Raw genomic sequence first — 14,445 nt, 5'->3', positions numbered from 1 at the left:
ACCCTTTGCCGCCAAATCACCATCGCGGCCCGGGGCCAGGAACACCCCCTGCACCTTGCTTCGGTGTCCAGGAGCTGCGGGGCCGAAGATCGAAGCCGCCGCGCTCCCATTGGTCGAGGGAGCTGAGCCCCCTCACTAACGCCGCGACGGGTTTGGCCCGTGCGGCACAGCGTCATCCGTGGTGCTGGGCCGTGATTGGCCGAAGGAGCGGAGCGTCATCGTTTGCCTGTCCCGGGAGCCGCGCTGCCATTGGCTGACTACCGGGTGCTGCTGGAGGCTCGCCCCGACGCCGCAACAGGATTGGTCCCCGTCATCGGGACCTCTGGGAATTGCCGTGCGATACCCGGCGGGACCGGGAAAGACAGACCCGACCTCGCCGAGGGATTGTGGGAAGTGCCCCAGCCCCCGGCCTGCCGTCTCTGCCCCCGCCGCTCCTGAAGGACTGAGAGCGGGCGGAGAGCTTGCGGAGACCGGCCGGGCCTGAGCGCGAGTGAGCGCTGACAGGCGAGGTGCGCTTGAGGCCCTGAGGCAGTGCCGGTGGAGGAGAAAAGAGTCCCAGCATTCCGGTGAGGCGCATTGGCAGCGCTAGGGCTCCTGGCTTTGTTGGCTGGTGGTAGGATACTTTACCTACGGGCACTGCATAGTTTGCTCGTTTTGGGAGCTACATGAAGATAAAGAGATCGGATCACTTTGTAACATCGATTTAGAAGTGACTTGAGACTGTTTTGTTTTTAAGAACTGCCTACTGACCAGTACCATCATAAAAATTAAGGGCAACCATTAAGATTAAGCGCAACATATTCTTAACAAAGTAATAATCGTGCAAATGCTTGATTTACTTGCTGAAACTAGATAAAGCTATATATTTTTATAAAATATACTTACCTGTGTGGTCTCAGTTTGTGGTGGATTGGGGATTATTGTTGTGTTAAGTGCAAATGTTATCCACATTGCCTCTGTTTAGCCTAGACTGCTCGCACCATGCTGCCTAGAGGGTGAGCAGGGGTTATCTCAGAGGGTTATTCCTTCACCCTGACTAGAAGCAAGGGTCCCTACTTGGTCTAAGGTACTTACCTCTGCCAACTAGAGACCCCCGGTTCTAACAGGGAGGTATTAAATGTGCACCATTTCATTTCATTTCATTTCACCATATCTTGCTTTTGAACATAGTCTGTTTTGTTTGACTTGCAATTTCCATGCATCTTGACAGAGGCTGGACACACAAGCCAACAAATGTCTCAGTAGGTTTCTGATTATTTCGTATTTTAATGTTTTCAAGGACATATCTGATCTGAGGGAAAATGGTACGCAGTGAATAGGTGGTTGGAGGGAGTTCCTAGAACACATATTTGACCATTCATGTGTTGGTTGCCTAGTGCGAGATCAGGCGTGTATTACCCACCACCAATATGTAATGTAATTGTAATGTAATTTTATTTTGTAGAACACGTATTACCCAAAGGTATACATTGTACTGTTGTATCACTTTTTTAAATCGTGCTCAATATCATGTCAGTGCCTGCTTGGAAGGTGGATGCATGACTCAGTGCCTAAAAGGTGTTTTTTTCAACTCATTAAATCTGTAGTTTTTTTTAAATTGCTCAAATTTCCCCTCTTCAAACATGTTTCCAATTTGAACAAACCTATATCAATGCCAACTCTGAAATACTACTCTATCTAGTCATGAAGTGAACCCAATGTTACCCACTAGTGGTGCATAGGTGAGAGTTGAGGACCACTGTTAACCCATGTCTGATGATAGACTCCTAATGTAAATGATGTCATCGGAGATCGCATCTTGTTAGCAGGCATTTCTGCAAGTTTCAGCAGGAGCGGCTGGCATGACTCGCGGGTACGGGGCAGAGGGGGCGTCACGCGGATGGTCGTGATTGCGGGAGGGAGGGATTTTTTTAATCACTTAACTTGTTGCCGCCTGGTCCCGTGTCGCTGCTCCTGCTCTCCTGCTTCCGAATTTAGGAACAGGAAGCAGGCAGCCAGGCTTCCTTCCCTAAGCCAATCACAATGCTGCAATTGCCGCGTTATGATTGGTCTGAGCGCCATGACACTGCGCTCAGCCAGGGGCTGTAGGGGTGGCCCTGTTCTCCATGCAGGCTGAAATGCAGCCTGCATGAGAAGTGGGACAGTGCTCATGACTGGTGTGGGCAGCCCGAGAGGGCCAACCAAACAGTTACTGTGCACTTTCAGGAGTGGATAACCCACTCCTCCACTGCCCTGCGAGCAGAGCAGCCCTGGCCCACCCGCCCGCCTTTATCATTTAGTATTCTCTGGAAATGTTTTTTATTACATGATTTGGGGTTGCTTCTTACTTAATGAAGGATTTGCCGTCTGCAATAGGGCCTGATGAGCAGAAAGAGAAAGTCGATCTTGTTGTTAGTAACATATTTGGGATCCAGTCAGCATATGTTCTCTTTGCAACTTGGGTTGAATCAGCTGTAGGGAGAGGCAAGGAAGATGAAATATAGCATGCAGAATACCAATTACTACTGGGTGAAGATTGCAATGCATGAATTGCAGATGCATTTAATGAAAATAGCTGGCATTCTCAGTTGGGAAATCAATGTCATATTTCCGAGGCTTTATTAGATGACAATAAACAGTATGCAAGGAGTAAAATTCTGAATAAATGGCTGGGCCTTGCACCTTTGAGCGTCTTTTTAGGTCTCACCTGTCAATGCGCTTGCGCATTGAGCTTGCGAGAATATAGGGGCTTAACCAGAGCTTAACCATCGGGGCGATCTGATGCTGTGCCCGTGAAAAAAGCGCGTGCACAATGCACATCAAAGCCACCAGCCTCCCTCCCACAAGCTTCCCCCAGCGTGCGCTCTGCCTCAGGCATTTCTCCTCCCCTAATTATTCACGGCCGGCCGGCCGTACTTTCACTTTCAAGGTCGCCAGGCCGTGTCTCGCGTTTATCCTCCCCCCTTCCCCCTCCCCACACCAATGCCAAGAGCTTTTTTTTTATTTCACCCTCGTTTAACTTGTTTATTATTTCACCCTCGTTTAACAAATTCTGGTGGAGGATTTTTTTGTTAAACTTTATTCAGTGCCGAGACGCGCTGCAACGTTTGCCCTCTTAGCCTTTATTGTGCATAGTTTCCCTAATTAAAGATTATCGCGAGGTCGCGGTAACCTTATTTCTTTTGCCAGCATTGTTGTTGGGACTTTCGTTTAACTTGCTTTTTTAGCGCGAGTCGCGCTGCAACGAATTCTGGTGGAGGATTTTTTTGTTAAACTTTATTCAGCGCCGAGACGCGCTGCAACGTTTGCCCTCTTAGCCTTTGTTGTGCATACTTTCCCTAATGAAAGATTATCGCGAGGTCGCGGTAACCTTATTTCTTTTGCCAGCATTGTTGTTGGGACTTTAATTTTGATCTAAGACTCAAGACTCATTTTTTATTTTGCTTTGACCTCTTCTCCTACGACTGTTCATTTTATGGAATAGAAGAGGTAAAGAACGATAAACATCAGTACCCCTAGAAATACTTTAACTCCAGCAGTTGTGCTTGCTTCCAAAGCAACCATCAGACAAACCTCGTCACTGGTTGAATTGCTGAACTTCAGACCAGGGTCTTCAGCATTTTTAACTTTTTATTTCAAGAGATCAGGGATTATATTCCTGAGAGGTCCTTTTAAGAACCTCATCAGGCGATGCTCAAGTAAGTGTGGGATGGCACAGAATAAACGGGGGATAGTTTGGGGATTATTGTTCTTAATATTGTTTACCTTGTAAAACTTTGCCTACTTACATTTCTGTCCTTCATTTATACAGATCCGTCCTTTCACTTTCACGGCCGCCAAACCCTGTCTCTCGTTTCTCCCCCCCTTTCCCCCTCCCCACAGCAATGCCAAGAGCTTGCTTGCAGTCATTGCTTGCAGTCATTGATGTAACAGAGTGCCCCTGTTTTTAGGAGCATGCATTATTCCGTTATCAATTGTGGGATGTTGTGCTTTCCGAGAGAAATACAATTTATTTTTTTGTCCACACATTTGGGGAATAATATATAGAGAGAGCAGAGAAAAACAATGCGAGAAAACGTCCACCCCCTACAACATTGTGCGCATTGGGTTTGAGAGAAGCAGAGGTTATATCATTTTTTTCTAATATCTGCGTACAAATCCTCGGCACAGATGTCCAGTTGTGTGTCTAACACACGCACTAACACAGTATTTTTCATAGGATACCTAGGCCTTTGCATAGAGTGGGCATAGAGATGTAAGGACACCTGTGTGACTGGCACATATTGTAGGCACAAAAGTTATTTACAATAGTTTAAGCTATTGCTATTATAAATTACAAGAACTTTTATTTCAGTATTAATTATTTAAAAAAATTAAAAGCCATTTGTATTTGTTAGATGAATACATCTAAGTCACGTACAAACAAAACATGTTGCATTACAAATGCTATAGGTGTCACATTTGAAAAAGTTTAAAGTATTGGCATTGTAAATGACGAAGCTATTAATTTTGCTATTTTCAAGACCAACACATGAAAAAGAATTGTCATTTACAAAACCAATAGCTCCAACTTTTCTAATGCGAGACCTATTGCATTTCCAATGCTTGTTCAAATGGATATGCCTGCAAGGAGAACATTTTTGAATGCGAGGTTGAAGTAGATTGCATTGGTTTTAAGTTTTGGGCTTGTTCGAAGTGCTCTAGGTGTGAAGATCTTTCTTGGGAGGGAAGCAATGCCACAAGGACTAGATGCCAATAGGACTTGATATACATTCCTCAGTGGTTCCGAGCACTGAGTTGACAGTACTTAAATGTAGGTCCTTGTGCAGGCCTACTAGTATGATTAAATGCACTACCTCTAAATGTTTGAATTCGGAGATGGCAGTAGCTAACCTAAACTAATTAACGTTATCTAACTTTATGACTCAACTCAATCTTTATAAGGAGTGGCACCCTGTTACACTTTTAGATGTATCTATACCCACCATATATTGAACTCGCAAACAAATTATTGAGTGGGCTGATATGGTATGCTCGATTCTTTGCAAGCATCTGGGAAAGCATTTGACACTATATTGATCCACCAATGATATAAATAGTTGGGTCATTATGAATCTGCCTTGCAAACCTATGAAATGTTGGTTGTTTCAAAGGAAAGAAACTCTTCTGGTAGAGTATGGGATCATATGAATGAAGTGCTTCAAATTAGGCATTCGTGCATTTTGGTCTATTGTGGACCAAGTGTATATTGACGATAGTTCCAGTTTAAGAGATAAAGATTCATGAAGAGGTATGGATGAGTTTTGTTACTGATTTATTCGGAGCTCCAAGAAATGTCTTCTGTTTAATTAACAGTTTAACCCCGGACACAGGCATTAAAAAAGAAACTTGCTGTTCGTAATTAGATTTTTACTATCAAATCCTTTAGTAAGAGTAGGACTGCAGGGCCAGTATACTTCCAGATTATCATGGATGAAATATTGTCCTACAAAACTATGGTGGTCAAAATATTGACTTACCGAAATACAGCAACATAGTTGTTGGGACGGGAATATCCCTTGCATGTGTACAGTCATGTTCCACTACCCTGAACATCTAACTGTTAGTATCTGGTATCCTGCGTTTTGATTTTGGACCCAGTCTTACGCTACTCTAGGGCATATGCGAAGTCCTGAGCCTGTCCCTCCGTATGACTGAAGTTCTGGACTTGTCCTGCCATCTGGCCCACCATACGTGACCTGATGTAGCTGACAGTGGACTACCATCTCTGTCATGGCTTAAGCATGTAGAGTGGTGGTAGCAGCAAACTGTGACTCAGTAGTGGTGACCAGACCTGTTTATCTGTGTCAGTAGACTGAGGCCTACTGGTCCACTCATGTAAAACTCTGCTTCTATGAGCTAATCCAAATCCTAGCACTAACATCCCAAGTGTATTTTATACGTGTGTGTATGTGTTCCGTGTGGTACATGAATTGAGCGTAGGAGTGAACCGTAATAATAGAGGCCTGCAGGTTTCATTTAGGAAGGTTCTGGCTTGTTCCTGTGCACAATATGTGAGTGCGCTTGTTCTCTCAGGCAGTGGAAGTGTTATAATGACAGTCTTAAAGCTGGAGGGAAGATATCTAGACAATGCAGTGGTAAAAGAGGAGACAGGTCTCCTCTATATATCTGATTAGGTCCTTTTGCTGGAAGTTGATCATTAGTCTTTCTGGCACTGCCATTTTATAGATGGTGGGGTGAATGGTGGGACAGCAGTCTCTGTTGTTCAGCATGAGAAGTGGCCTTTAGGTGAGGCCCGAAATTTGTCTCTTTATTGATTACTCTTGCTTTTTGTCTCCTTCCTGATCACTGTTCAATGTGACTGCTGATAGCCAGGTGCTTGGTGTTAAAACCTCTTTTGTGCCTCTGTTGTGGGTATTCCAGACTGTAGTCTATCCTACTGTCGGGAGAATCGCTCTAATTAAAGTCTCTGTCTTTAGAATAGCCTGGAGAGGACACTTGAAAGAAGAACCACTCCAAACCAGTTCTGAAATGGCAGACAGAGAACCCACATTCCCTGTCTCCTTTAACTGTATAAACATGGGAGCCAATGTTCCATATGTTGTTCCAGTTCCAAGGTCTATTTGACAGAGAAAGTGGGTGCACTGTAGAGTACTCAGAGGACTGCTGTGCAACTGGAGTGTGGGTCTGCCTGACTGCCTTATTCCGAGAGGGCAAGGGACATCACCTGGGGCCTTTCCTAGAAGGAAGAAACTATTCCCTTAACCAACAGCATATCAAAGGCAACCTGCCTGCTGAGAGCGAATCAGCTGGAGGTGTCACTGTCCAGAGAAAGCCAGAAGCAGCTTAAGCCTTGTGATGTGAGTGTCCACTGGAACAGTAAGGCTGAGGAGAGTGAGTTATGCCCCGGTATTCCCGACTGAGTGACTCCGCTTTGGTGAGAATTAACACTTGGAGACTGCTGTGCGAAATTAATGCACAAGCTAATAAAAAAAGGGAGTTGTCCGCACCATTGCCATGATACCTGTCCAGATAAAAACTCAAGTCTAGAAAGAGGGGGTCCTCATTAGTCTATGCAGGAGATACACCCAGGAAAAATGGAAAGAAAAGGGGTGAACCCAGGACCAGAGGGACAGTTGCCTCAGTGTCAGTGAAGAATTTTAACCTGGATCATCTACCTTGGAGTATTAGGTTTGTGTGTGTATTAAATTACTTATCAAGTAAAGCATTAGGTTGGACAATCTGTTATTCAGCTGCTGATGGGTGAATGTTGAGTTCTGGGTTTGAGCACCCACCAAGCTACCTTCGTGAGAAACTTCTGACTGCTCAATCGCTACCACTGACAGTCAAGTGCTGAAAGGATAGCACTTGGCCCAGTTTTGCAGAGCCATAGTAGGACAGACCCTGGGACATCAGAGGCACGGAACCCCGCTCCCACAGCTGAGCCCTCGTAGCCGATGCATGCCCAGTGTTCCCTCAAATGAGGTCTGACGTAAGTATATTTAGGTAAGAACAGGTTTCCAAGATTTCATATCTGTGTAACGTGAAGATATATGCATCAAGGTATGTAGATGTGGAACTAATAGTAAATCTGTACTTTCCTATATACTTATCTGCACACTAGTTTAGAAGTCAATATTAGGCCACAAAATTTGTGTTAGACAATATTTCTGTCCTCGGTATTCTGACATACAGCCTTCGGCATCTGACACTTAAATGGGTTCCTTATTTGAACCTTTTTTTTTTAAAATAAAGGACACAAAAATAATAATGGCTTTTATTGTTTAATATCATAGTTAGATAAGGCATCCTTTTTTTGTAAATTTTACAATTGGTAGAAAGTCTGCAGAATACAAGCAGTTTTTTTTCTGGGCTAATTACTTACCATCTGGTTTTTACAGCCTGAAAGTCATGCATTGAAATGTATGTTTGTTCAGTCGACTTTCGATCCCCCTGAATTTAGGAGGGCGGCTTCATTTGAACGCAGATTCTGAACTGTTTGAATACATTCCACTATTTAATGGGCTTATTCCTTTATTACGTGTGTTTTTCGTGACTGATATCCTGACTAGCCGTGAAAGGTCTGGCCTTCCCTTCATAAGTTTTGGATGGCCACTAGAATGTTTTATTACATGCAGATGATTTAGGGCCTTAAGAGTTTGGTGGATGGGATCCTTTGATACAAATGAGGCAGATATCCTGATTGCTATATTAAAAGAGAATTATAGCGTTGGTACTCCGAATACAGAGTATGGGACAACTTGGACGTGCGTCCCCTCTGCCAAACTCTAAAATTGTGAGATTACACCCTTAATGGTCTATGGTGTAAGATGGATGTACTGCAGCATTATTGTGAGGATAGTGTCCTCATGATTAATGTTAGCGAGATCCAGTGCTTGGTGCTTTTTACAAAGAAATACTTAACTGTGCGATACATGAGAGTCGTGATGTAAGATTTGATCTCCCTATTTAAATATCTCGAGGGTCATTTTTAAGGATAGTTTTATTTTAAGGAGCACTTGAAAATGGCATTGAGTAGTGCATCATCAACTCAGCGGTTTGTGGCGCTTTTATTAAATGTTCAGTGGGCACTCTGTTGTACCGCTGTTATAGGTTTATAAGCAAAATGGTCCCAAATGGAGTATGGGGCATGTCTAATAGAGGAATACTCCACATTTTAAGGGATTTGAAGGAAAATGTTTCAATGCATCCCATGTAAGAGAATGCTCAGAGGTAGAATGAGAATGTATCATTTTGGGGTTAGGTCAGTGAAGTAAACTTGGTTAACACAAATATATAATATTTACTATTTCAACAATTTATGATTTGTTGAGTTAATTTTCTGATAGTTGTCAAGGTGAAAAAGTGCAGCTTTTCAAAATTTCATTGTATTATCAAATACCTTACATTTTTCAGGGAGAAATAGATTGTACCATTTTGCAAGAGATACCGAGTATGTACTGAAGAAGATAGCGATTTTTGTATTGAATTGTTTGCATTGAATGCAATTGTATTCATTATTGAGAACGTTTTATATCTGATTGTTAAAATGAGACGGTAAATATTTTTTGGAACTAAGTTGCATAATAAACAATTTTATGATGATGATATTTGATTACACTATCGACCCAAGAGCAAGTACTTTGCTCTCTTCTGTATATTTGCGTGAGATTTTGTACCAAAATGGCACCCACTCGCTGGCCTGTCTCTCTCTAGGTAGTTTGCTTTCTAACACCAATTTCAGTGGAGTTTTTTCTGCTCCAGGAACTCGTGTGTTGTACTTCAGCACTTTGAATAAGCGGACACTAAAAAGTGACTAGTATTTCCTCCCGCATGGGACAACTCATTTCAACTTTGAAACAGGCACCAAGTGAAGCTTGCAGACAAGAGTTAAGAGAGAAAGCAAAAATGAGATCTATGTAGCTACACCCTTTTTTATTCAAGATGCAATCACTGACGCTGCATTTTGTATTCACCGATCTGAACCTCTCCATTTTAAAAGGCGTTTATGAGGAACGTCTGAGCCACTTTTCATAGGAAGACGAAGCCTGTCTTTTGAAGCTCTACATTTCTGAAGGAATCGGAGAGGCACGCCTTAATGTGTATGTGTGTTTATGTGCACATATGTATCAGAATACAAAACCATGTATATGTGTGACGATGCATGCATGCAGTTGTATATACATACCATGCCTCTTACCTGAGCCACAACGCTCGCCAATGGATAACCAGAAGTTCATCTCTCCACTTAAGACCCACAACAACTGTGGCTGTACCACAAAAGGAGAACTCAGTTCCCTTAAAATAAAACAGACGTACACTCACAAGGACTAGAGCCAGTCTAGAAGGCAGTTGCAGAATGCGAAGGTTCCTTGGATGAAGTGCTGCTATGATGCCTAAAAGTTCTTTCAGAAAAAGTTTTATGAAGAAGTGAATAGGATATCAACAAATGGCTTTCCGGTGTTTTTGCTTTGTGACCATCTTCCTGCCTTATTTGGCCCATCCTTTCTTTTCCGCTGTTTGTAGTAATACTGAGACCATAAGATATCAGTGGAGCTGATGGGAGAGTTCAGGCAGAAACATAGGCATGCCGCTTAAAGTGCTCAACTGTGTGGCACTTCTGGAGAGGGAAGGACATCCTGAGGTTGCAACAGTGTCATTTATTATCGATCAGGATGCTATGAGACTGGATGGATGGACTGCAGAGAGGATGGCTAGATGCAAAGCAGATTCGATTGGATGGCACTGTGGATTGATTGGACGGATGGCAGAGTGGAAGGATGGATGGCACATGGAAAGCATGGATGGCAGAGTGGATGGATGGTAAAATGGATGGATGCTAGAATGGGAGGATGGCACAGTGGATGCATGGATGGACGGCACAGTGAATGGATGGATGGTGGAGTGCATGGAAGGATGTAATAGGGAACACCTGAATGACGGATACAAGAATGAATTGATGACAGAATGTAAAGGTGAAATAGTGGATATCAGCTGGTGAATGAAAGGGCGACAGGGTGACTGGACAGATGCTTGAGTGGAAGAGGCAAGGGAGCTTTTCTAGGGAGATTAGGGTGCACTTGCTTCGTTGGTGCCATCAGAGCTTTAGTTTAAAGCGGGGACATAATCATTTTATTGCTACTCCCTTGTGTGCAACCCTAATGCTTGTAGCTGTAGTAGTCAGAAAAATATGTGTTCAGCAACATTCGTTTTTGAGGCAGACCATACCATATCTGAACCACCACTTGCAAAGAATATGTCTATAGGTAGAACTCTATTGAGGTAAATCTTCAATGCCCACCCAACACCTAAACTACTCAAAACCTCTGAAGCTGAAGGAATCATGGATCTACCAAATATACTGCTAAGTGAATTCCAAGAGAAATAAAGAGCTTGCACTAACTGACTTTCCTGTCTGATTGATCGTCAGTAGGAAGACGGCTTGATGCAGGGGAGCAAATGTTTTGCAGGTGGGTTGGAAAGACTTGTGAATTAGATCAGAGAAGTATGTCTCATCACAGATAATATATCAGAGAAAACATTAGATTCCACTTAACTGTCTCCTTGATGAGGAAAAAAAGGCATATTTCTGTAGGCTTGGACTCAAATGTACTAATCTTTCACGCAGTGCAATGCAGCAAGGGAACTCGCTGCACACTATTGTGTGAAAGAGCAGACAAGCGCCATATTTATTAGGATATGATGCACTTCTGCCTTGCATTACTTTTTGGGGGAAATGTGACACAAAGCCATGCAAATCAAGATTTGCGAGGCTTTGTAAATCCTAACACTTTTCGTTGCAGTTTTGACATTAAAATAAGGGCCCTAATGCCTCAGGTAAGGGTTCCTGTATACCTGAGTCATGTACTTGTCTAGTAGATAACATGGCAGCATTTACTTCAATGATTAGTGGTCTAATGCATCTCTCTTGCGGCAAGTGCTTTCTCTGAGTCTGACACTGAGAGCTGAAGCCCTTCATATCCTGAACATAACCTGTAAATTTGACTTGTAAAATTAAATTGAGAAATAATTAGGGGCTTATTTACAAGCCCCTTGTGCCGCCGGTACGTCGCATTGCGTGACACACTGGCGGCGCAACCTGCTGCCTATTTACAAGAAAACGTAAAGCCACTCTGCGTGGCTTTACGTGTGCTTGTAAATATCGCCCCTTCTCACGCAACACTTTGAATGTAAGAGGTGACATTGGCATTGCTGTGGGTGTTCAAATGTCAATTTATGAGAAATCGTAAACCTGGAAATGTGTCAGAATGCTACGCCACCCCAGGGGTGGCGTAGCGAGGTGCAACAAGGAGAAATGTTTACATTTCTCCTCGTTTTTTTCCTCTTTCAATGCGTGTTGCATTCTACAGCATGCATGAAAAGAGGAAATCACCTCAATTGATTGTTTCTGTGCAGGAAGGTGTCCCTTTCAGCACAAAAACAATGTCCCCACAACACAGGCATCCTTGCACGATGGTGCAAGGGGGCCTGCCCCGGCGCATGGCAGCCAATTGTGCACCAGCGCAGGGGAAAGCACAGGGATGTGACATAGTGTTGTAAAAATGTCGCATCCCTGTGCTTTGAAAAAGACTCAGTGTGGCGCAGCCAAATAACTTGCGGCACGCACTGAGTCACTTTAATTGTGGAGAAGCGTGGCTCAGTGGTTAGAGGCGGCAGACCTGGAAGCTGAGATCGACCGTGGACCAGGGTTCGATTCCCCGCCTCGGCGGGTCTCGGGCTAAAAAATTCCACGGACTCGACAATTCTCGCTCCGGTGCCTACTCGAATCACGGGGTCACACTCTGCAACTCTGGGCAATAGCTTGCTTAATCTCCACTACGGCCCCTCGCGGCGGGATGCCTGGCTTTCACCTTGTGGACACCCTGCCGGGGTTTCTCACAGGGGAATACCAGGACGGGTTCCCTAAGCAAGCGCCAGGATGCCCTTTGGGTGACAGGTTTGCGCTATATAAGTACACCTACATTTACATTTACAATTGTAAATATAGCCCTAGGTTCCTTGGAATCCAGCATTTCAAATTCAGAAATAGTTTGCCTTCATCAGGAAGGTCAAGCTGACCTTTCTGAAAAGACAAGTGACCAAATCTGACTGATTCTGAACCTCTGAGAGACGGTAAGAATCCATGAAAGGTTATGGAATACTGAAACGAGCATTGCTTGTTACTAATAAACGCCTAATGTGAGAAGCATGTTTCCGCACACCTAAGGGAAGCAGCTTACATTCTTTGAGTGTTGGTTGCTTACAAAGAGGTTGCTTTGGAGGCACTACCATATGAGTAAATTCCAGGAATTCTGTTGTCGAGCTCCCATGTGGGAGAAACAACCCTCTCACACTTGTAATATCAACTGGAAAAACAGAGGTAGAGTACAAGCGTGGTCCTGTCTCCTGATGCAGTATGTGTAGGTCTTGCGGCCTGTGGGGATTATCATCGCTTTTTCATTGGGAGCTCGCGGGAGCGAAAGTGGAACATGAAAAAGTATTTTACCTTGATGTAAGTGATATGGGACACTGTATCCTCTTACACTAACATGCCACTGATGAAGAACTGTCTGCAAAGTGCCTCTTAAACTCCAGAGTCAATGGTGACCAAGATCTTTGAATGGGGAAATTTTAAGCGGGGTCGAGAGGAGGATTTGGCCTTTAAGTTCAATACTGCACAGGACAGGGTGAATTGCAAGAATGGGTTCTGTGATCAGAAGCGAGGATCTGGAGTTTAGAACAGACAATGCCATTTACGATAGTGTACATTAGTGGCAAAAACGTTTGAACCCACTACTCTGTCACAATGCTGTGTTTCTTGGCGAGGTGTAAGCATCATAGAGGAGCGAGACAAGGACGGACTTCTGGTCCAGGCACTGCTGAGGTTGCAGCACGGAATCTTGCTCAGTAGGTCCATGCAGAAGTTAGCTACACCTTCCTGGACCCAAGACTTTACTCAAAGAAGAATTAAATGGAATGTGCCAGGTTGGGTGCCCAGATCAGGTATCAGGTAACAATTGCATAATTATTTTTCCTTAGCATGAGGTCTTGTGTCGTCTTCAGTCAGGATTCTGCGTTCTTGGCTCATATTAATAGTAAACAACTGCTCAAAACCTATACTGAAATATTGCCATAGAGAGAGGCCTTGAATGAGCAGAAATCGTACACACAGAGTCCATGCTGGTTTGTGGTCACTGCTTTCAACCAGCAGCCCGAAGGATTACTGTTTGGATGCATTAAATTAGTTATATACGTTGCAGTGAAAATAAAAAAAGAACAACATGAAATGGAAAAAATAAGTACAGGGCGAGAAAGAAAAAAAGTATACATATGGCGGAACACATAAGCATGACTCCAGGACCAGTACACACATTTTCGAATATAGCTTCAAGTGTGGGTGTGTAGCCAAACAACCTCCTAAGGATTAAGAGGTGTGCAAAATCAACATTTTGGGAATACGATAAATGTAAGTTCAGGAAGCTGCGAAGGATCCCACCTTTCCACCTTTATAAATGTCCACCTGTCGGTGACAATTCCTGCAAAAAAGTATTTACAAACTTTTTGTTTTTGCTAAATATTTGTTCATGAGAAAATTACCCCTCTAAAAGTGAAATTTTGTAGGGATTGTTTGCTGTAACACCTACTAATGTAGAACCTTCTCCTCATTTTTCACAAAATGTTGCAATTTGCATACGTTTCATCAAGTTAGTGAATTTCTGAAAATGGCTCCTAGAAGTTTGCAAAGGAAAACCTTTCGAACGTTGCACTCCCTTTAGGACAGGCAAGCATGGTATTGACCAAAAACAGCTTCTTTGAAGAATTTGTGAGGCAGTTTTTGGCACTAAAAGTAGATTTCGACGGTTGCCATCAGCTGAAAGATGGGGAGAGCAAGACAATGCATTACAGTGAATTTATCATTACTGAAGAATTTAAAATGCATAACATTGTGTCTGGCCACCTCCAGAG

Source organism: Lissotriton helveticus, chromosome 9, assembly GCF_964261635.1.
Source record: "Lissotriton helveticus chromosome 9, aLisHel1.1, whole genome shotgun sequence".
Lineage (NCBI taxonomy): Eukaryota > Metazoa > Chordata > Amphibia > Caudata > Salamandridae > Lissotriton > Lissotriton helveticus.
Note: the sequence above shows the minus strand (reverse complement) of the source record.